This window comes from Stenella coeruleoalba, assembly GCF_951394435.1.
Source record: "Stenella coeruleoalba genome assembly, chromosome: 17".
Lineage (NCBI taxonomy): Eukaryota > Metazoa > Chordata > Mammalia > Artiodactyla > Delphinidae > Stenella > Stenella coeruleoalba.
The window spans coordinates 4,078,081-4,102,363 of NC_137163.1; the positions used below are offsets into that span (position 1 = coordinate 4,078,081).

The 24,283-nt window shown below is 46.6% G+C and overlaps 1 long non-coding RNA gene across 1 annotated transcript in view; it reads right to left on the reverse strand.

Moving 5' to 3' along the window:
• The window catches only part of LOC307175944, an 84,569-nt gene extending 65,822 nt beyond the window's left edge, over window positions 1-18,747 (reverse strand). The window contains exon 1 of the long non-coding RNA XR_013824561.1: window positions 18,564-18,747. This is a non-coding gene — a long non-coding RNA (uncharacterized lncRNA). The remainder of the gene's footprint in view (window positions 1-18,563) is intronic.
• Window positions 18,748-24,283: the final 5,536 nt, after the last annotated feature.

A 24,283-nucleotide genomic window follows, 5' to 3' on the forward strand; every position in this document is an offset into this window, starting at 1 on the left:
TAAAAAAAAAACTGCACCAAGTGAAAGAAGCCAGTCACAAGAGAACACACAGTGTTGGCTTCCATTTATAGAAAACGTCCAGAAGAGAAAAATCCAAAGACAGAAAGTAGAGCAGTAGTTGTCAGAGCTGTTATGCTCAGAGCAACGTGAAGTATACAAGGACTTTCATATATGCCATCTAATAGAAGCCACAGAAGGACGGTGCCCAAAACCAGAATTACCTATGTCTCGTCTCCATAACACTGAGGTCCAGAGACGAGAAATGACTTGAAGCATGACTCACACACCTTGTCAGCGGCACAAGAGGGAGAGGGATCCCTCTTTGCTCCTCTGTGCCTCTCCTTTGCACCACAGCCCCTAATCCCACCCACTCAGACCAATGTACCACCTACCTAGTGCTAAGAGCAATAGGTCCTGGACCAATGCAGAAGATGGTCTCAGCCCAGATCTCACAGGGCCTGTACGCTGCCTCCACTGCTGCTCCCTCAGCCCCCCAGAAACGCTTGTCCCACCAGCCACTCTTCCCTCCCGCTAGTGTCCTCACACCGCGGCCTCCTGGTCTCCCGGGCAGCCCCCCATCTGCGTCCTGCCCATTGATGACAGGTGTTCTCAGCTCCTGGACTCGCCAGCTTACCCTATGACCCCTCCCAGGGGTATCTCATTCTTCCTCGTGGATTCTTCTTGCACTGTGTCCGGCTTTCTCTCCAGATTCTTTGCCTCTCGTCAGCTCCAGTTGTACCTCTCCACGTGCTTCCTGAATTTCAACAGCTGTGGGTCCCATAGTCACGTCAAACTCAACTTCATCAATAGCTTCTCTGCTAGACCTTCTCTTGGCTCTGATCTTCGAGGGTGCAGAAACCTCACGTGATTGTATCCCTAAGTTCATGACATACCAACATCGGCACAGAAGCCACCTCAGGCTTGCTCTCGCCTCTCTTCTCTCTCCTCCCTCCCTCTCTCTCTGGGTTCTGATTCTTCCCCTACTCCTTCCTCAATTACACCCCTTGCCTCTCCAGCAGATAACTGCTATGTTTGGTGTCATTCCCTGAATATGGGGGTATCCTTGGAAAATGTATAATGTTGTTTTCTGGGTACGTAGTTCGAATGTGTATTAATGATATCATGCTGACATTTCGCTCAGCACTTTTAAGACGTAGCCGTGTGGCGGCGTGCTCCTCTGGCTTGCTGCCTCTCACTGCTTCATGTCCTAGCGCGTTCACACAGTCTGTCTGTCTCTTTCTCCACTGATGGGCAGCTGGGCTTCTTCTAACACCTGCTGTCACAAACAAAGCTGAGATACGCCTCCTTATATCTGTTCCCTGTAGAGCAGCTCCTCTGCTGGATCACTGGCTACGCGCCTTTTTATTTCCACTGATTCCACCCGTATTCCCTCCAGCACGGCTGGACCCGTCCAGCCTGCCCATCCCGGCCGGGCATCAGGACCCCTTTCCCCACTCCCCTCCCACATTCTGAATTGTACCTCCTTGCCACTGTTGTCAGGATAAAAGGCTGTACCTTTGTTTAAATTAGCATTTTTAAATTACTGAGTCTGGATGTTTTTAATAAACGTGTTAGTAATTCTGACTTCCCCATCTGTCAGTAGCCTATTTATAGCCTCAGCTCATGTTTCTACTCCACTGAGTGTCTTTTGTATTTTATTTTCAGGAATTTTATTCTTTATTACTGATATAAATCATGTGTTCATTTTGGAAGCTGGAAGAAAACTTTTCCTGGCCTGTCATTAATTTAACTTAAAAAAAAATTAGGAATCATTATTTTTCATGTTGTGAGAACAATTCTTATTCCCTGGAGGTTGGGGCTTCCTGTGGCACCTGTCTGTCACCCTTCATCCTAGCTGACAGCCCCAGTGTGTCCCGTCTCACCTGAGTCCAGACGGCACATCCTCCCTGACGGCCTCACCTCCTCCACCAGCTGCCTCCACCAGCCCTGCCAGCTGTGTGGTCTGACCGTGACTGACGCCATCTCCTCTCCCCCCAGCATCGCTGCCCTGCTTTGTTGCTCACCGGCTGTCACCTGGACTGTCGACTTGACTGCTCTCCTGCCCCCAGACCCCACCTCTTCGCACTCTATGCTCCAAACTGCTCAATGAACCCTCATTTCCAACACACGACTCTGTCCTCCTCCTAAAATCCCTCAGGGGATCCCATTGACTCAAGCAGTTTCAAACTGAATGAAAAAAGCTTCACCGGGTGAAGCTTTTTTTTCCCTCTCTTTAATCAGAATTCTTAGATTCCGACCCAGAACTACAGAATGAGAACACTGGAGGACAGGACTTGGGGAACTGTATTTTAGTAGATGGTTCACATGCAGGACTCCCTACCCCTTATGCAGGACTTCTGAAAACCCAGTCCTGAGGAAGGCTCTGTAGAAAGCAGCTGCGGACCGCCAGACTGCCAGGCAGCTCTCCTGCCACACCTGGCCTCCACGGCCATTAGAGTAACGCTGAGGGCTTCCCTGGGGGCGCAGTGGTTGAGAGGCCACCTGCCGATGCGGGGGACACGGGTTCGTGCCCTGGTCCGGGAAGATCCCACATGCCACGGAGCGGCTGGGCCCGTGAGCCATGGCCGCTGAGCCTGCGCGTCCGGAGCCTGTGCTCCGCAACGGGAGAGGCCACAGCAGTGAGAGGCCCGCGTAGCGCAAAAAATAAGTAAATAAATAAAGTAATGCTGAGATATTTGTTCTTTCATGCACTGGACTAGTTTTTGCTTCTCTGCCTCTGCAAAATTTGTGTCATCCTTCTGGGAATTCTTCCCCTTGCCTTCAACTTATTTTATCTCTTCAAGGTTTTGCTCAGCCGACCTCTTCTTCAGGAAGTTTTCTGTCAACTGCCCTCATCCTTGCCCCTCCTCGGCGTCCCTCCCTATAGCTCGTCCCACCACCGTCTGCCGTGACCCTGCCATCCCCGTGTTGCTTTCTAATGATTTATCCATGTGTGAGTCTGTTTCGTCAAAGTCTGAGTTCCCTGAGATAGAATGGTGTTAATTATTAATGAAGCTGGGTCAACAGGTCCTAGCGTTTCAGACATGAAAAGAAGGAAGATGAAATCTGATGAACAAAAATCTTAGGAGTATCAGTGGAACTGTAAGGAACTGTAGGCAAGAACATGGCCATTTTCTAGAGGTACTAACGGCACCTTTTATAATACGAATGAGCGTAAGCTTCTGAGCATGGGGCTTAATGCCCATAGTTTCACGGGGAGACAAACCACCCCAAACTTAGTGCGATTTAAAAAACCCCATTTTATCACAACGACTCTACCACCACCCGTTCTTGTGGTCTGGGGGTCGGCTGGACTCAGCTGAAGGCTCTCACTCGAGGTCTCTCACCCAGCTGCCATCAGATGTGGCTGAGATGGAGTCTTGCTGAAGGCTTTCTCACTCCTGTGTCCGTCGGTTGGTGCTGGTTACTGGCTACGACCTTAGCTGGCATTGTTAGAAGGGCTCTCCAGGTAGCATGGGCTTCCTCAAGGCAAGGTGGCTGGGTTCTAAGAGCAAGTGTCTCAAGAAAGAATCAGGAAGAAACTTTACTTCCCTTCATGACCCTAAGTCACATGGGGTCACTTCTGCTCTACTGCATTGGTCCCGGCACTCACGGAGATCCACCAGGTTTCAAGGAGAGGGGATAGACGCTCCCCCTGATGGGGCAGTGCTGGGTCACGTGGTCAGAAGAGCATGTGGACTTTGTTATGACCCACATTTGGAAACTACTGATTACAAGCTGCCCCACCACGAAGCTACTTCACATCTCTGAGCCTCAGTTTTCCCGTCTGTAAAATATGGACACTAGCACAGACTTCACAGACTTTAAATCCAACGACACCTGACTTCTGTTCAGTAAATATTGAGCATCTGCTGAGTGAAAGCAGAAATGGATTGAAAAAGCCTGTGGTTCATGGTTATAACGAGTCTACAATAACCATTAGCTTCAAGTTCTCTGTAGAAAATGCCAACACCCAGTGTTCAAAGCTGGAGTCTCCATCTGGGGATGGGCCTTTGTGAAAAATACCAGGGCAGGAAGTCGCCTGCCCGTGTAAACCTCCCCTCAGCCACCACTGCTCCCTCTCTTCCCTGTTTTCACCCTTTTTCTGAGCTGCTTTCAAGCAGATCTGGGCATATTTCCAGCATCCAACACCCTTAAATATTTTGTCTTCAAATATTTCATTTTGGAAGAAATCCATGTTTAATTGAATAACCAGCCCAGTTTGTGTTAAGGAAAAGACAGAATATTCCCATTTTTGCTACAAGAAGGCTTATGTATCTCTCTTCTTTTTATCTTATTATTCCTTTCATATTCACAGATTTCCTCCCATAAATGTCACTATACACATGGATGAATTTTATGAAATGTAGGGCTTAATTTTTTTATCCCTCTCCCCTTTCCCCTTTGGTAACCATAAGTTTGTTTTCTATGCCTGTGGGTCTATTTCTGTTTTGTATATAAGTTCATTTGTATCATTCGTTTTAGATTCCACATATAAGCAATATCCTATGATATTTGTCTTTCTCTGTCTAGCTTACTTCACTTGATATAATCATCTCTAGGCCCATCCATGTTGCTACAAATGGCATTACTCCATTCTATTTTATGGCTGAGTAATATTCCATTGTGTGGATGTACCACATCTTCTTTATCCATTCATCTGTCAACGCTCATTTATTTTGCTTCACGTCTTGGCTACTGTAAATGTTGCTGCAATGAACACGGGGGTACATACCTCTTGTCAAATTATGGTTTTCTCCTGGGCTTAATTTTTTATCATGTAATAATTTATACCTAAGACCACTGTCTGATACAATGACTGAATTAGTAAATGCATATACAGGTACAAAAATAAGTACATACAGTATATGCAATATATGTAAATGATAAAGCAAAAAGAAAAAATTACCCATGAACCTACTACCCAAATTAATATAGCATTGACTCAACCCGGGTGCTACCATCTGTCCCATCCTCCACCTCCTGCAAAGGTTAAGTTTCATTCTGAAGTTTAAACTTATTATCCTCTTGCTCTTTTAAAAATATGTTTACTTTATATGTTATATTTTTTCCCCAACAATACTGTGCTTAATTTTGCTTATTTGGGGACTTTTAAAATAAATGCTTTCAGGAGATGGAACGTGGTGAGAAATTACAGAATAGTAACTATCTTAGAACACTGGAGAGTGAATTATGCCCTTTCTAAAGTTATCCAAAGTCAGTTAAAAGCAACAACAGCAACAGCAGCCTCGGCAACACCACAGGTTTTGCATGGAAAACCTCCAGCTTAAAACCCCTGGCTTTGAGGGAAAAGTGTGAACCCTAAGGCATGGATGCAGCACTCCCTAAAATCCATCCACAGCTTGCTTACCAGCCCATCACTCGTAATGGCAAGGATGCGGAGCGACTGCAACATTCATGTTTTGCCAATATACACGTAGCTCTGCCCAAGCACTATGGAAAATTTTTAGTTCTAATTGCTGAAGATGGTATGCCAGTACTCTATGACTGAGCAATTCCATTCAATACACTCAATAGAAATAAATGCATATGTATATCAAAATATATATACAAAGATGTCTTCTGTAGATTTTGTTATAATACCTAATCTAGAAACAACTCAAATATACATCAGCAATCATCAATATATATTCCATCCCACATGTTTTTCTTACAGCAAGATGTTAACCTTCTTCCATTGAGAAGTGAGGGGGGTTTCCCCCCTTTTTTTGATCCTGGGCCAAACTTTGTAGTTGCCTTGACCAACATAATACAGTAGAAGTGATGCTGTGTGACTTCAAACTTGGAAGCTAGGTAGTAAAATTAGGTACAACTTCTGCTTTGCTCTCTTACCCTCTCAGAACCCTCAGTTTTGAAACTCAGACACCGTATTATGAGAAGCCCAACTCACATGGATACCCCATGTGCAGGAGCTAAGGTCTCAGCTGGCAACTAGAATCCACCCCCAGACAAGAGAATGTAGAAGACTGACTCTGTCAGCTGAGGCCTCAGGTATAGTGGGGTGTAGACAAGCCCACCGTACTGTGCTCTGTCCAAAGTTCTGAACCTATAAGTACAATAGATGGTCGTTTTATGCTACTGAATTTTGGGATGACTTATTATGCAGCCATAGTAACTGGAATAATTACACAAAAAATATGAATAACTCTCACAAACATAAAAAGTTAAGGTCAACAGAAGTGAGTACATGCTGGATGAGTCCACAGATAGGAAGCTCAAAATCATGAAAACTAACCCATCGTGGAAGAAGTCAGAAGAGTGGTTATTTTTCAGGGTGGACTTACTAGAAGGAGACAGGAAAGAAGATTCTAAAAGTACAGTTTTCTGTGTCTCAAGCTGGGTGTGCATTTCATGACTGTGCTCACTTGTAAAAATTCATCAAGCCTTACACAGCAGACGCAAAAACTACTTCTTCAAAACAAAGTTTTTAAAAGCAAAAGCAGAGGTATTCTGAAGTGGGTGTGGATCCCTGGGGACCACTGACTCTGCTCCCTCTTATCCCACAGAATTCCAAGAGCTCAATAAGGAATGTGGTTTGAAAACCTTGTGAGTAAGGTTCTTCTCAGTTTTTACATTCCATCATCATTCTACCCGCAGGAACTACCATATGTAATAGCTGGTATGGAATAACTGCTTAATAAATGCTGAATTCACGAATGAATGAATGAATGATAGCTTTTGTTTGTCTATGGTAACTACAAGGGTTCTTTCTGGAAGACTGAGTAGGAAATCCTTTGGAAAACTTCTGGAACTGTATTAATTCATTCAGACATTTAGTGTACTCTTTCAAATCATTTGACAAATTACTGTTCATTTTTTAAATTACTGTCCATTTTGCAATTTTTGTTCTTCCAAGTACCCTCCCTTGTTGTCTAATGGAAGCTTAGACTGTGGTTTTTCATACCATTAAGTCCTAATCACCTAATCTCACCATTAGTCATATACATATATGATTCTATTAAGAGGTGGATAAGAGATATTAAAGGGAATATCTAGCGAACACCTCGTCTGTTTCAGAAATATATAAAAAGGGCAATATGATTTGACCAAGTGGGATTTATTCCAGGAGTGAAAGTTTGGTTTAATATTAAAACTCTAATCACTTTAATTTACACATAACAGAAAACAGAAGAAAAATTTTTGACAAAATTTGATATCTAATGATTAAAAATAATCAACAAACTGTGTTAAAGGGAACTTCCTGGGCTTCCCTGGTGGTGCAGTGGTTAAGAATCTGCCTGCCAATGCAAGGGGACACAGGTTCGAGCCCTGGTCTGGGAAGATGCCACATGCCGCGGAGCAACTGGGCCCATGTGCCACAACTGCTGAGCCTGTGCTCTAGACCCCACGAGCCACAACTACGGAAGCCCACGCGCCTGGAGCCCACGCTCTGCAACAGGAGAAGCCACTGCAACGAGAGGCCCACACACCGCAATGAAGAGCGGCCCCAGCTCGCCGCAACTAGAGAAAGCCCCCACACAACAATGAAGACCCAACGCAGCCAAAAATAAATAAATAAAATAAATATTTAAAAACAAAGGGAACTTCCTTAATCTGATAAAAGGTATCAGCTATAAACCTTTTGCTAACTTCATACTCAATGGTAAAATATTTAATGCTTTCCCTTTGAGGATAGAAACAAATAAAAGATGCCTATTGTTATCACCTTTAATTAACTTTGTATTGGAGACACTAGCCATTACAATCAGCATGAAAAATAAATAAAAGGTACAATGATTTAAAATGGAATAACAGAAATAGAGTTACAGATGTAGAAAACAAACTTACGGTTGCCAGAGGGTGAGGGCAGGAGGGATAAATTGGAAAACTGGGATTGACATAGACACACTACTATATATAAAATAGATAACTAATAAGGACCTACTGCATAGCACAGGGAACACTACTCAATATACTCCGTAATGACCTATATGGGAAAAGAATCTAAAAGAGTGGATATATGTATAACTGATTTACTTTGCCGTACACCTGAAACTAACATAATATTGTAAATCAACTATACTCCAATAAAAAGTTTTTTAAAAAAGGAAAAAAATCAAAAAGGAATCAAGCCATCTCTCTTCATAAATGGCATGATTATATATGCAGAAATTGCCTAAATCTACAGTTAGAATTAATAAGTCAATTTAGCAAAGATGCTAGAAACAAGGTAACTCTAAAGTGTACATAAATACAATAATATTTATATATTCTAGCAGCAAATAATAGAAAAATAAATTTGAAAATATGACTATTTACAATTGCATGGAAAATTATTAAGTACATAGGAATAAATCCATGTAAATGTGTGTAATATTGAATTTTTTTTTTTTTTTTTTTTTGCGGTACGCGGGCCTCTCACTGTTGTGGCCTTTCCCGTTGCAGAGCACAGGCTCTGGACGCGCAGGCTCAGCGGCCATGGCTCACGGGTCCAGCCGCTCTGCAGCATCTGGGATCTTCCTGGACTGGGGCATGAACCCACGTCCCCTGCATCGGCAGGCAGACTCCCAACCACTGTGCCACCAGGGAAGCCCAGTAATATTGATATTTTAAAATATCAAATACCTAAGAATAAATCTAAGTAAAGATGTGTAAGAATTCCACATGGAACAACACAAAATGCTGCTGAGAAAAATTAAGTAACACCTAAACAAATGGACAGTTATTCCATGTTCATGTCTTAAGATACTTAACATTATTAAGATTTCAATTCTCCTTAAATTTATTTATAGACTCAATATAATTCCAATCAAAATCCTAGAAGATCATTATTTTAATCGACTTCATTTTGTAGAGCAGTTTTAGGTTTAAAAAAAACTGAACAGGAAGTACAGGGTTCCCATATACCCCCTATCCCATGAGTGCCCCCCACCACTATCAGTATCCTCAACCAGAGTGATACATTTGTTACAACTGATGAACCTACACTGAAGCATCATTATCTCCCCAAATCCATAGTTTATATTAGGGTTTCCTCATTGTACATTCTATGGGTTTGGACAGATGTATAATGACAAATACTCACTATTAAAGCATCATACAGAATAGTTTCACTGCCCTCAGAATCTTCTGTGCTCCACCTACTTATTCCTTCTTTCCCATAATCCCGGGCAAACACTTATTTTTTTATTGTCTCCATAGTTTTGCCTTGTACAGAATATAATATTGTTGGAACCATATCATACAGTGTGTAGCCTTTTCAGATTGGCTCTTTAATTTACTTAGTAAAACGCATTTAAGGCTCTTCCATGTCCCTTCATGGCTTGATAGCTCTTTTCCTTTCAATGCTGACTAATATTCCACTATCTGGATACCTAGGTTGCTGATATCCACTACTGAAGGACAGCTCCGAGCAGATCTCTCACCACAGAAGATATAGAGATGCAAAGAAGCATATGAAAAGATGCTCTGCATAATATGTCATCAGGGAAATGCAAATTAAAACAATGAGATACCACTGCACCCCTATTAGAATGGCCAAAATTCAGAACACTGACAACCCCAAATGCAGGCGAGGGTGTGGAGCAACAGGAACCCTCGTTCCCTGCTGGTGGTGGTCACTTTGGAACGCAGTCTGCCAGTTTCTTATAAAACTAAACATACTCTTCTCATACCATCCAGCATTCACGCTCCTGGGTATTTACCCAAATGAGCTGAAAACTGATGTCTACACAACAACCCACACATGGGTATTCACAGCAGCTTTATTCTTAATTGCCAAAACATGAAAGCAGTTGAAGATTTTTTAAAATATTAGTGTGGTAGATACTGATACAGAAATTCAAAACTTTAATGAAAATGCTATGAACAAAGAACGGCCAAGGCAACGTTAAAAAATAAGTTAGATGATTTATAGGTTTCAAGACTTAGTGTGAAGCTGAAGTAATTAAGCCAGCGTGGACACTGACACAAAGACAGACAAATAGAATCATCAGTCAAAAGAGACCCTACGGAGACGGACATTGTCATTTACAGTGACACAGATTTTCACTGGGGAACAGTCTTTTCAATAAATTTTGCTCCCCCCGAATCCAGTATATGTATGGAGAAAAACAAACTTTCTTCCCTATCTCATAATTTAATTTGAGGAAAATCATAAACATAAATCTGAAAGTTAAAATAATCAAGCTTTAGACTAAAACAGTAGAATATGTTCATAATCTTGTTTTAGGAAAAGATTTCTTAAATAGCCTATGAACCATTCATCATAAAAGAAAAACAAGATAAATTAGACCGAATTAAAAGAAGGAAATTCTGCTCATCAAAAGCCAACATTATAAAAAGTGATTAGTTGGGCCAGGCCTTGGTGAAAACATTTGTGGTACATTCCCTGTTCCGGCTATCTTTGTATCCCAGGCCCAACCCAGAGCCGACACCCATTAGTTCTAAGGAAAGTTTTATTTTTTTCCCTGTCCCCTTTCTTCCCTCTAACTGGGGGCCTCTTGCTGTGTAGTATACGCATGAGTCTCTTGCACTAGCAAAGGGATGAAAAGGCCCATCATGCCTTGTAAGTCTTAAATCAAGGTCTGCTGTCTAGTTGTGGGTGCTTTATTTTGCAAATGTTCAAAAAGAACTCCTCCACAAATCAAGGATGGAAGATTTCATTTCAACGGTCAAGTACATGCACACACCAAGACCCATGTCACCAACAAGATACACTCCTCGAGGGAGTATGGACTTTGGGATCAGACAGATAGGAGTGCAGATTCCAGGGAGGGAATTTACTTGTTGGCTTTAGACAAACTATCTTGCCCCTCTGGGTCTCATTTTTCTTATCTCTAGTGGGATGACTACTTAATAGTTTGTTTTTAATGCTTAAAATATCAAAATCTATTCCATGAAATACCAATTCCATGATGCTGATAGATATTACACCTATGATACATTATCAAATATGGTTCAACAGTTCTAAGAAGAAACTATTTTTTTAAACTTTATGACTCCTAAAGGGATTTTTTTCTAGTGAATGTTATAAATCTCCAAGGAAGGACTAGAAGATTCAGTTTTCCAATACAGCTCTGACCCTGGAAGCATCTTCCATAGTAAGAACTAGTGTTGTAAGAACACACTTGGAGAAATGACGATGTAGGACAGAATACACATCCCAAAATGCTACCTACTGTTATTACTGATACCATAAATATTATTAGGTTATTATTACTTTGCAGCAACAATAATAATACAAGAGGCCCAAATCTGAAGAAATCCAAGTTACAGTGCAAAATTCATAAAGTACCATTTTCCAAACAAAATTCTGCATGTTGGATTTTGCTTGCTGCATCTCCTCTGAATTGTACCAGTTTTAGAAGAGACAACTTGAAAGCAGACAAATCCCTCTTCCCTTTGCTAATTAGCATGATGGATTGTTGCGATGGGACCGTTCCATCACAGCAGAGATGATGCCGTTGTTTTTAATTAACCATACAGGGACTTGAATCAAAAAGAAAGAAAAGTTCGGAACATGCCTGCTCACCTGGGTTAAGGATCAAAGGAGTCAAAGAAATAACAGCTGTGGGCCTACATTTCCTATCGAGTTCCTTATATGAAGACAGATTTATACATACCACTTTGAATATTTATAACTGTGTTTTCATAACACGGGGCTAATGAGAACGTGGACAGAGAAAAGCAGTACACTCACATACTTCTGCAGGGCCAGCTTTTTGTCCAGTGCCTTCCTGGATTATGCTATTAATTGCTTGGAAAGTGTGAATCATAGTAGTTGCTAGATGATGAGTGATTTTCCCTTATTCATGAGTGCATTCTTGTACGTAAACCACAGCCTCCATGTGCATCTGTTTTACTCACTGAGAGGCTCCTGACCCCTGCACTCTGGCTCTAGCCCTCCAGCATCCACAGGTCTCTAGGACTCATGGAAAACCAGAAAGAACCCAGGCTCTGGACTCTTCCCCTTGGGAATTCGGGCAAGAATCTCTGTCACTCCCCTTCTCTTTCCTGGTAGTAGACTGAGATGAGCTGGATACCTTCCGATTTCAAGACTGCATGACTCCACGGCTTCAGGTTAACAGGGAAATGAAACCATTGGATTGGATGGAGAATACAGGAATATTTGCTTTGTCACCGGCCCTATTTTTATAACTATTTAACAGGCCTTTACTGAGCACCTAGGTACCAGGCCATAGGCTGGACACTGGAGAAACAGAGCTCACAATCAAGTTGGATAGAAAAACATATGCCAATAAAATAACGCGGCGTGGAACATTTGATGCTGATGTGGACATACTACAGAGAGATGACAGAAGGCAGAGTGATCGCAGCAGGCCTCCCGGAAGTCATTACACTGAAGCAGAGTTCTGAAAGCTGCATGTGAGTTTGGCAGCTGAGAAGGGATGGGCGCTCTGGGTAGAAAGAACCGTACGTGAAAAAGTGCTATGAGACTCAATATACAAACGGACAAACGTGTGTGTGTGTGTGTGCGCGTGTGTGTATGTGTGCGCACTTGTGGGGGTGCATGTGTGAGCGTGTGTGCGTGCGTGCGTGTGCGTATATATGAAACGTAACTCCAATCCGCAATTTGCAGCAACCAACCCTGGAAGCCAACCAATAACCCTTAAAACGATCAGCCCCAAATGGCCAGGTCTTGGTTAATAACTGACAGCCTCCCTAATTTTTGCCCCCATTTCTAGCTTAGGACCAACTGGAATAAAAATAATATTCACCTCTTAACAGTCACATGCCCCACTGGAGGTGGTTAGTCCAACTCCAGCTTCTCCAGGCCAACAGCCTCCAATCAGGGCACCCTGAAGGCCTTTGCGTTTTCGACACTATAAAGCTTTCCCACTCCTCTGCCAGCTCTGGATTCTCTGCCAAATGCCCATGATGGTGGGTGACTCCCTTGCTAGAGCAAGTTCAAACTAAATAGCCTTTGCTTGCTTTCATTTGGGAAATCTTCATTTAATTTCACAGCAGAGAGGCGTGTAACCCTGTGTTTTGTGTAAAGAACTAAAAGTGTATAGTTACTGTAGATGGTTTTGTGTGTGTGTGTTTCTGAGAATGTAAACATGTATAAATTGAGGGGAGGGCAATGGTAGGTGGGTTTGGAGAAACAGGCCATGGGCTTTTGTATAATGTATTAGGTAACTACTGCTGTAGAGTAATATTATCACAATCTTTGGTGCTTCAAATGACACACGTGTATTATCTCCATCCATGTGGGTCAGGGGGCCAGGCATTCTCAGCTTCAGATAAGGTCTCAACTGGGGCTGGGCTCATCTGAGGCTGGTCTGGGGAAGGGTCTGTTCCTGGTCCATGTGGCCGCTGGCAGCCTTCATTTTCTTCTGGACTTTGGTCTGAGGGCCTCAGTTCCTTCCTGGCTGGAGGTACTGGAAGAGGCAAAATAATGCCCCCTCCCAAAGATGTCCATGATGTCATACCTAGAATCTGTGAATATATGCCCTTACGTGGAAAAAGAAACTTTGCACATGTGATTACAGCTAAGGACCTTGAGATGGGGGGGTGTGGGGGGCAGGTACCTGGATTAACCAGGTGGGCCCAGTCTAATCATGTGGACCTCTAAAAGTGGGGAACTTCTCCTGGTTATCGTTACAAAGAAATGTGAGAACACACAAGGGGTCAGACTGTGGCTGGGCGAGAAGATGGAGGGTAAGGGTCGTGAGCAAAGGAGTGCAGGCAGAGCCTCCAGGACCTGGAAAGGGCAAGAACGCATTCTCCTGCAGGGCCTCTGGAAGGAACCCAGCTACTGATTTGTGCACTGCGCAAAGGTCCCCAACCAGACCAAGCATGTGGCCACTGAAACCCTGCCTACACTCTGCTCACCAAGCAACACCCTGTCCGAGTGGTGTCCACCCATCGGGGGCCACGTGTGTAATTTGTCCACCTGAAGACGATGCCATTTCCTGAATCTCTCTAGAAGGAATGTCGCTGTATACTTTGCCCAAAGGCACCAGACAGCAAGTCCTCTGTCTGTTCCCACAAACGCCTCCACAAATTTACCGTTACCTGCTCCCTGGAAACGACGCTTAGAAGTAAGTGATGTTTTGCTCTTAACTCAAAGAGACATAGGCTTTAATATTAGTGGAATTTTTTTCCCCCACTGCCGAGCAGTCTTCTTCATTTGTATAATCCCCAGAGCCTATACTGTGAGCCAAGCAGACCGGGCTTGGTGAAAGTCTGTTGCACTGAAATGACTGATTTGCAAAGGGACTTGGATGCCGAGGCTGCCACATCAGGGCTGCAGTAGGGAACGGTCCACCCCACAGCTCCCATTTCTGGAGGCCACCCTAAATGCCAGGGACTGTGCCAGGCAACCCGCCTTCCTATGACCCCAGGCCTCACAACAACCCTACCACATACGACTCGTAGTTCCCAATTTCCAAATAAGAAAAGAAAATACAAGAGTAGGGTTAATTAACTAGCCCAGGGTCATAGAACCAGTAAGGACAAAGCTGAGATCAAATCCTGGCCTCTGGGCACCAACCGATGTGATTTCCTCTGAGAAGCGCCTCCCATCATAACCTGCCCAAAGGAAAAAGAGAATCAGGGTTCACAGAAGCCAGCTTCTGCAAATCTGCTCTTCGAGATCACTTTTCATCTCGGTTGGGGTAGGGGACGGTGTCTAATAATATATATTATATTTGTAACGAGGCTAAGTTATTCACTGTCCTACAATGCAAATCTTTATTCACACAACGTATCATTATTCACACAAATGACACCCATAACTCAGATAAGAAAACTTGTACAGGAATGTACGTTATGAACACTTTCAAAACTACCTCACAACCCCAAATGCTCATGGTGTTAGGTGACACACTCATCCGTGTGCACAGAAATTTTAAGAGGATGCGCTTCCGAGTTAGTCACTGCTTCAAACAAAGCCCAGTGGGGAAGGCCCACGTGGAAGCACTTCATCTTCAAGGAGGAGAAAGGGTGAGAGATTTACCTGCGGGCTCGTCCCGGTCTCCTTTCTCCACCAGACAGAGTACACTTGACAGTTCATTAGGTCCCTCAGTCTCCTGGGATTGTCATCTAGACCCTGCAGGAAGCCTCTGGGAAGCAGAAGCCTCTGGCGGTCCAGTCCCACCCATGCGTACGTGTACAATTTCCCCCTCATCAGGTGACGGCGCATGTCAGGGCTCCTAGGCCTGTGGGAACTTGTACTGTGGCAGCTTTGACGAGACCTTTCCAACAGCACGAAGTACACAAGACATCGCCAGGGCACATTTGCAAGGAAACAAGATGTGTGGCTAAGAGCTGGAAGGAGGGGGGCAGAAGGGGCCAAGCTGATCTAGGGTGAGGTACAATCCAGGTCCAGTTCAGTCTGAACATCTAAACTGACCAAATGCATAGAGAAACAACGTGTCATTGGTAATATATAAGCACAATACAATGCTTGATACGTATGAATATTGCATAAACAAGAAGTTAGAGTAGATCGGTACACAATTACTAAGACTTCTAAGAACTTCAGATAAATAATACTTAGAGTTTATGGAAGCCTGGGCGCCACAGCTACTGAAGCCTGCAGGCCTAGAGCCCATGCTCCGCAACAAGAGAAGCCACCGCAATGAGAAGCCCACCCACCACAGTGAAGAGTAGCCCCTGCTCGCCGCAACTAGAGAAAGCCTGCGCGCAGCAACGAAGACCCAACACAGCCATAAATAAATAAATAAATTTAAGTACATTCAAAATAAATAAAGAAATGAAAGATGGACTCAAAACCGTGAGAAAACGGTAATATACTAGGAACAGAACAGCAGGCAAATAGAACACCCAGAAGGAAAAATGCAGTCACTGAAATTTTAAATAAAGTTAATGAATGGGCAAAAGTGGCGTTTGAAAAAGATGATGATATAATAACATGTTCTAGATATTAGCTGTGATAACACTTCGACCTTACTCTAAACATAATCCAGAGAGATACAGATGGATAAATATGAAATGTAAATTTACAAGGATCGTGGGAAAAGGAGGCATGACATACATCTAATAGGAACAAGATAACCATGGGGTCAATATGTAATGAGGTAACGACCAGAAAAATCGAGAATTTCCCAGAACTGCCGAAGGACATAAACACTCAGACTCAGGAGGCGTGCAAGTCCCAACACAGACAAATACACAGAAAATCACATCTGGACCCACTGTCGTGATATTGAGTAATGTCAACGGCAAAGAGAAGATCTAAACAGACAACTCGAGAGAAGAGAGAGTACCTACACTGGAATGACATTTGGACTAAATTACTGAATTTTAGGAAAGGTATTTTAGTCATTATGATGTTTGAAGAATATCTTAAGAAGGAAGAAAGAAGGAAAGAAAGGAACGGAAAGGAAAGAAGCGAGGGAGGGAGGGAGGGAGGGAGGCAGGCGGGCTGTTACACCCACAGGATAACCGCCATCTCTACCAGACAAGTCCCGCCTGGAGGCAGTTTTGACAAAGACCCTTCTGTGAATTGAAGGAGGTCAGACTACACTGGGTTTTGGTTATCAGCTTGAATTCTTCTTCTCAAGAGTCTCTTTGGCTGCTTATTTTAAAGGTAGTGGGGAGACCATCTACCTGGGCAGGTGGGGCCTCTGTGTGCTCTCAAGTATGACATGGTCGAGCGGAGCAGATCAAGGTCTCTGACCGTGTTTTCTCAGCACCTTTTGCCCCTCAACTTGAACATTCAGATTTCCCTGCATCCACCTCCAGTGTAGCAAGTGACTTGTATAAAAGGCAAATCCGACCATGTGACTCTTCTTCCTAGCTCCCTGCTTCGTTTGCAGCCCCAGGTCCAAATGCCTAAGCCAGACCCTCGTGACTTACTCCTTCCAGCCTGCCCAGCACCTACCACCCTCTCACCCCAAGCTCACTCCTGCTTCAAGCCACCGAGCCCCTGTGCTTCCCCAGATGGTCACTGCTCTCTCCCTGCCAAGTCTATGCATATGCCGTCTCTCTACTCAAGCCACCAAACTAACAACTCCCGAAGTCTAGGTGTGACTTCAGAGCTAAGAACTAGAAGGCAACCCCTGGCATCTGGCAGCTGGCCTGGCGTCCTCCTGCTGAATCCAAACATTTCACAGAATATCAACACCAGACAAGGCCACTCTGCCCGTGACAGATCAAGACAAACAAGACCATTGCATAATCATGAACAAGAACTTTATCCAAAACACAAAAATGTCCAAACATCCCCCATTGTGGTTGACGGAGTGACTGCTGCTTCTCTGGAATCACAGCTGTAGCTGTCACCCCTACCTTCCCCTGAGAGCTGAAGGATCCTTGTCTTGATTTACCTCTACGTTTGTTTCAAAAGCACCTGGGGTTGAGACTTCCCTGGTGGTGCAGTGGTAAAGAATCCGCCTTACAATGCAGGAGATGTGGGTTTGATCTCTGGTCAGGGAACTAAGATCCCACATGCCCCAGGGCAACTAAGCCCGCACGCCACAACAACTGAGCTCGCGCGCCTCAACTAGAGAGCCTGCGTGCCGCAAACTACAGAGCCCACGTGCCCTGGAGCCTGCGCGCCACAACTAGTGAGAGAAAACCCGCACGCCACAACTAGGGGGAAGCCCGTGTGCCGCAACAAAGAGACCGCATGCTGCAACTAAGAAATGACACTGCCAAAAATAAATTAAATAAATAAGTAAATAATAAAATAAATCTTTAAAAAAAAAAAAGCACCGGGGGTTTGACAGAGATGTTTTGTAGCTGTGCTTTAAAAGACATGTGCCTGACCATAGGAGCCAGCATAAGCAAGAGAGACCTCGAGCTGTCCGGAAGCTACCTTTGCTTCATCATTATGCTAAGATCTCTGCCCAATGGGAGGATCTGTACTCTGCTAGGCACAATTCGTACCTTGTGCAGAGAAGCAGGGAAGACTTCGCATGCCCTGGCTGTCCCTGGAAATCTCTGCCCCTTTCCTAGTTCCCTGATGACACGCCTGCCTCCTACCCCTTAAAATTCCCTCACTCCCCTTCCATCGGGGAGAAGGTGTTTTTGGAGCACGCGCTCTCCCTCCTCCACTCCTTGATCGATGAATAAAGTTTCTGCTCTGCTACACCCAACACGGTTTCGTTTGACTGACATTTGCAACTCTGGGCAAAGGACCCACTGAGATAACATAGCCTCACTCCAATCTCCCTTACATAGGGGAGATCTCCCTATAGGTAAGATATAGGTAGGATACCCAAAACTAGGATTACCTGCTTTTTCACTGCATCCAATCCAGAGCAAAGCCCACTTCCTTAACTCCTTCCCATACCACCTAACACAGACTCCAACCCTACGTGAGTGTCTTCCAGCAGACTCTGACAGTGACTCCCTCACCGGAAGGTAACCAAGCCCCCTCATTCATTGCAGGTGCATCCCTGGCGGGGACTGGCTGGAGGGCATGGACCGAGGTCTCATCAGAGACCTTTCCTTCCCCCTCATCCCAGGTGAGCTGGCAGGTCAGAGAAGAGCTCTCAGGCTTTTCTCTGTGTTCACGGCACCCAGAACAAAGCTCTCCCCACCTCTTCCCACCCAGGAGCAATTCCCAGGGAATAAAATAAAGTCTGAGTAGTAAAATAAAGGCTAACCTTTTCTTTTCCTTTGCGCTTAGTCTAGTTTCACTCACTCACAGGGGGGCCGCAGTCAGAGGCCACGCTCTGGGCGCTTCAGAATAGAGATACTGGTGCAACATGGCTGAACCCACACTTCAGCTCTCCGGCCGTGTGCAGACATGCTGCACCCGACCCTCAATCCAAGATGGCAGCGGCGGCAGCGGCCCGTGGGCAGAGGCACCGCGCCTGGCAGGGCCATCTGGAGCGGGGAGCCGCGCAGCTGCGCCTGCGCCTGCCCGCCCCCCCACTCCCGCGAGAACCCCGCCTCTTCCCTTGCCAGATCCCCAGAAGCAGCCCCGCCCGTGGCCTGGGGGTGGTGGGAGAGCATGCGCCCTAGAGCCCCACCCGTGCCCCTCCCTTCTCTGATCAAAGAATGGAGCTTTCGGGTTTCCCTGGTGGCGCAGTGAGTCCGCCTGCGGATGCAGGGGACGTGGCTTCGTGCCCCGGTCTGGGAAGATCCCACATGCCGCGGAGCGGCTGGGCCCGTGAGCCATGGCCACTGAGCCTGCGTGTCCGGAGCCTGTGCTCCGCAACGGGAGAGGCCACAGCAGTGAGAGGCCCGCGTACCGCAAAAAAAAAAACAAAGAACGGAGCTTTCGTTTGCTTCTGAACCCAACTTGGTCTCGTTCTACTGGCTCCAAGGACACCGGGAAGAAGGACCCTTGCTGGGGTTGGTAACAACCTGTGTTCCATTTCTTCCTGTATTCACCTTGCTGTCTCCCACTGAAAACTAAGAACTTTCGGGGGCACAAGCTTTCCTGGAGGAGAGCTGCCCCCATACAACCAGTCTCCACGTGGAGGCCCCTCTGTGTTTAAATTACAAGGGACTTCCCCGGAGGTCCAGTGGTTAAGACTCCACGCTTCCACTGCAGGGGGCGTGGATTCGATCTCTGGTCAGGGAACTAAGATCCCATGGTCAGCGCGGCAAGGACCAAAAAAAAAAAAAAAGATGTGGTGATAGTTAAGGTCAGAGGAAGCAAGTGGCAAGCAGGACCATGAGACAGTGAGAGGGACGATTCCTCTTTTATTTTACTTACTTATTCTGCTAACGTGATTTTCCCTTATGAGCCAAGGTAGAGGCCTGGTGGTCCTGCACGCTGTGTGCCCCTCGCCACTGTCCTCCCCCAGGCTCCCTCCTCTGAACGTAGAAGCTGCTTCTGGTTCTAACTCATTGCATCATGTCTACCTAGAGCAGCGCCTGGCAGATACCGGTGCCCACACACGTTTCAGATGATTGATTGGTGGGTGAATTGACCCATGGCTCTCTCCCAGCTTAACCAGAAAATGTTCTCTTCTTCTTCTTTGCCTTTCTGTCCCCAACTCAATGCATCAGAATTCTCATCCTCCAGGGCCCAATTCAAATGTCACCTACTCCACAGAGCCTTCTCTGGAATTCGCCTTAGGAAGGAATCACTTCTTCCTCTGTATTTCCTGAAGAAGTCAGCAAATCCTTACGGAGAAATGAAGGCGTGGGAGTGAGTGAAGACCAAACCCCTGGTACGGAGACACTTCTAAAAGCTCACCTTGATTTTGCCCTTCTGTTCCATCTCATGCCACAGATAAAATAATAAATACATGAAAATACCATTTTGTCTTTGGAGTTCGCCCTTTCGTGAAGCAGCTCATAAGTAGTAAACGTCATTACACAACACACATTCCAATTAGAAGCTCACAGCCCAGAAACAGAAGGATGGGTCTGCCCCCTGCCATTGTGAGCCAACGAACCAGTAATAAGTCCCCAGTTAGCCAAGAGGAGCAGGGCTTGAATATCTCGCCTTACTTTTTTTAGCCCTGCAAACAGGGCTGTGGGGTTGGCATTCAAGAGGAAAAAAATAAAGTCAGTTTAAATTTGCCATGATTTATGTCTTGCCAGGTAAGTTATTTAAAGTTTCTCAAGAATAACACTAGGGAAAGTCATTATAAAATCAGAAAGGTTATAGCTATATATATCTACACGTATGTATGACATCATCTTCTTATAGATAATAAATATCAATACAACGAAAAGTTCAAGAATTTTTGATGTTACCAGATCTGGTGTTTTATAATTAATTAATTACAATTACTTTGGCCGCTTTCTAGTTGGGTGATACCAGTTAGGGTTTTTGAACCTAAATTTTCTCATTCTGTACAGTGGTGACGTTGTATATAAAGCTCTATTTAAAAGTTTTTAGGACAAGCAGCTGTCAGGGGGATGGGGCTGCCTGTGACTATTATTAATAGCGGAAGTCCCGACAGCAGGACAGTAACGCTGACCCACAGGTGTGCAGAGAGTGACGTGTTCCCAGGGCCTTCCAGCCACTCCCCACGTGTACCTCCCTTGAGTATCTGAATCGAGGCAAGAGCTATTCTTATCCTTACCTTCTGAGCGAGGCTCAGAGAGGTTACATGACTCACCCAAGGTCACAGGCCCGTCGGAAACCTGGAGGAATGGGTAGTGACAGCGTGCTGGGAGGGTCCTGACTTCAAACGGAGATGGGCATCGTGGAGAGCACACACAGCTGGGAAGGAGAAGGCTCCGTGGGTGAAACCGCAGAGGATCCGCCCTCTCCAATAGGATGCATCATCTTCTGGCAGCTCAAGTTGTCCCGGCAAGTGAAAGGCTGTCAAGGAAAGTACTGAGTTCTCTGCTACTGGAGGCATCCAAGCGGAAGCCGCCCAGCAAAGGATGCTGAGGAGCAGGCCCCCAAGGAAGGGGTGCAGGTTGAAGCGGAGGACCCCCAAGGCCCCTCCTCATTCCCGCATCCTGGGATCCTAAGACGATACGCAGACGTCCCTGGGTTTGTCCGAGCCTCCTGGGTCTTACATATCGCAGCAGGCCCTGTCTTCTGCCAGAGTTAAGATTGGAATTTCGTCCGCTGTCTATGGTAGTAAAGCAGGCTGTTTTCATAATTGCCTTTTGGAAAACAAGCATTGCAAAGTCCAGTATGACAAAGAGACACTTTTTCTTAAGGAAACCAGAAACTGTGCTTCACAATGAAACACAAAGCAGAGAACTGGACGGTGAATTTATGGACTGTTCTTTGCAGCTGTGAACATAGGCCCGTCTTCGGTGGCGAGCTTGTTGTGTGCATACATTCTCTGAATTTTCCCCAGAGGCCGGGTAGAAAATTAAACTGTAAGGGTATTTCTACAAACCAAAGCTATGCCAGGAGATCCTGGGAACCAGGGTTTTCTGGCAGCAACTAAAGCCATGGTAGATGCCGTGGGACGGTAGAGGAGACAGCATGGCCAGACCGTGCTCAAAGCAAGAGGAAGGGGAGAAATACCCGCCTCACCTCTTCCAGCTGCCCTTCAGTCTTGCTCTTGGCATCCTGCTGGCCTTCCCCACTGGGAAGTCAGGAACCAGGACGCCTGGGCAATGCAGGTCCCCACCACGCAGGGGAGAGTATGCAGGGGTGGACGGATGCGAGAACAAGCAGACCACAGCTGTGCCCTGCAGTCACACGCGTGCTTTCACAACCCTGAGGGGAAGGAATCAGTCTTCACTTCACACACGAGGAAACTGAGGCTCAGAGCTGTTGAATGACTCACTCATTCACCTCATTCAACCCCCCAAAGCTGGGCAGAATCATAGCAGAATTCAAATCCTGAGCCCTTGCTTCTACGCCGGTCAGCCCCTGAATGGCAGGGTTATGCGTGACTCATGTCGTTGTCCCTCCTGGGACCTAGCATAGCATCCAGCATGTACGGGGCACCAATAAATACTCGCAGAATGTAAATGGGAGTGGATGAGTCATTACTGAGAGGGTAGCAAAGACAGCACGGGGTCTGGGATTTAGAGACAACAGGGCTCTGATGGCCCGAGTGGCTTCTGGACGTGGGATGTGGAATTGGAACGAGCCCTCGAGGGACACAGAGTCAGAGGTCTCTGGCGTGGGCGGCTGCCCCAGATCCAGCCCAGACGACGACTTGGCGAGACCCTTCCTCACCTTCCCCACCAGCTGCTCACCTTCCTCATTGGACGCAGCAGGGGATGTGTCAAAGCAGACGTTGTAAACACGATTATACAGGTAGGCCAGATGCTGCCTGAGGACAGAGAGACGGGGGGCGGGGGCACTAACTGTGACGAACCATGACACACCCCTCCTGCTGAGGGTGGGGGGCCCTCAGCTTCAGGCCGTCCTGCCCTGTGGGAACAGCTGGGGACTGGAGCTTGACTATGAAATTTTGAGATGCGATAATGAATTCAGTACCACACAGGTAATAATAATAATAACAACAATGAGAATGAAAATCTTAAAGGTCAAGTCTGACCTGAAGGCCACGAGTTCTGTCCTTCTGCCCTGGAGAAACTGACATGGGCTCCCGCCAGCGGGCCTGTCCCGACTCTGTACCATTGCGTCAGCTGGGGGCACGTGTTCAGGTATTTGGTTTTTGCTCATCTATGCGCCTTCCAGGGCAGCTTTATCGGGGGCATTTGTAAAAGGCCTTCTCCAGCTCGGCCTTCCCTTTCTGAGAAGGCGGTCATCTCTGGTCCCATCCCCTGGGCAACAGCAAGCCTTGGTCTGAGCTGCTGTCACACGCATGTGATGATCCGGGTGTGGGTCTGTGTGCTGGAGGGTCTGGGGAACAGAAGATAGAGGGCCAGGTCTGGGCGGGGGGAGTGGGGCAGGGCCCCAGCTGGCTGGCGAGGTGCACGGGGAGGAGAACGGGCCCCGGCTGCAGCCCAGCCCCAGTGCCCCGTGCGGCTGAAGCCCAGGGCTGGGGAGGTAGAATCAGAGCTGCTGAGAGCAGCCCCCTCAGGCCCAGGCAGTGTGGGGAGCAGGCCAGGGCAGGGGCCGGGGGGAGAGTGCAGAGGGGCCAGCAGGCTGTGTGTGTGTGCAGCCCAGGGTCACGGACACAAGGTGCAGGGGATTTGGGTGGGTGTGTGGCTGTGCTGCCCTCCTTTCGGGGATCTGCATTCTGAGCCCCCGGCCTCCTGAAACTGAGGGAGCTCACGGGGGGTGGGGGGGAAGGGGAGGAAACACGGCTTGGAGTGGTTTAGCTGATGCTGTCATTTAGCTTTCCACTGGAGAGGAACAGAGACGCAGAGAGAGAGAGACAGAAGTATAGAGACAGAAAGAGAGAGACACACACACACAGAGATGGAGAGAGACAGAGAGATGGACAGAGACAGAGGTATAGAGACAGAAAGACAGAGACACAGACAGACAGAGAGGGAGTGCTCCCTGGGAACTTAGACGGTGTCGCCTGGAGCTCAGAAGGTCCTGCCGTCCCTGTGTTCAACTGGCCTTCACGTTGCGGCTCAGTTGTCACTTGGGTTGGCCCCAGAGAGCCCCTGACTCTTCGCTCGCTGCCAGTAAGCGCGTTCCCTTTGCACAGCTCAAGCTCAGGAAGGCAGCCTCGGGCTCAGCGTGCGGGTGGCCCTGGCGTCCAAGAGGGACTGGGTGGGGAAGAGACAGCACAGGAGAGCCGGGAGAGGCAGGCTGGAGGAAGGACGTGTGGCTGGCGCGGCCTCGGCCGCCAGCTCTCCCCCTTCAGACAACAGTCCCCCCGACGGCGGGCCTGCTCCGTGTCAGGTCCATAGCCCACGTTCTCCTCGTCAGTCCTCAGGACAGCCAGGCAGACCGGGCATTGCCGTCTCCGCCCCCACACCCCTACTTTACAGGGGACGAAATTAAGTGCAGAGACGCTAATGCTTTGCCCAGGGAAACACAATTTTTAACCAGCAGAGCTGCCAGAGCGAGTTACCT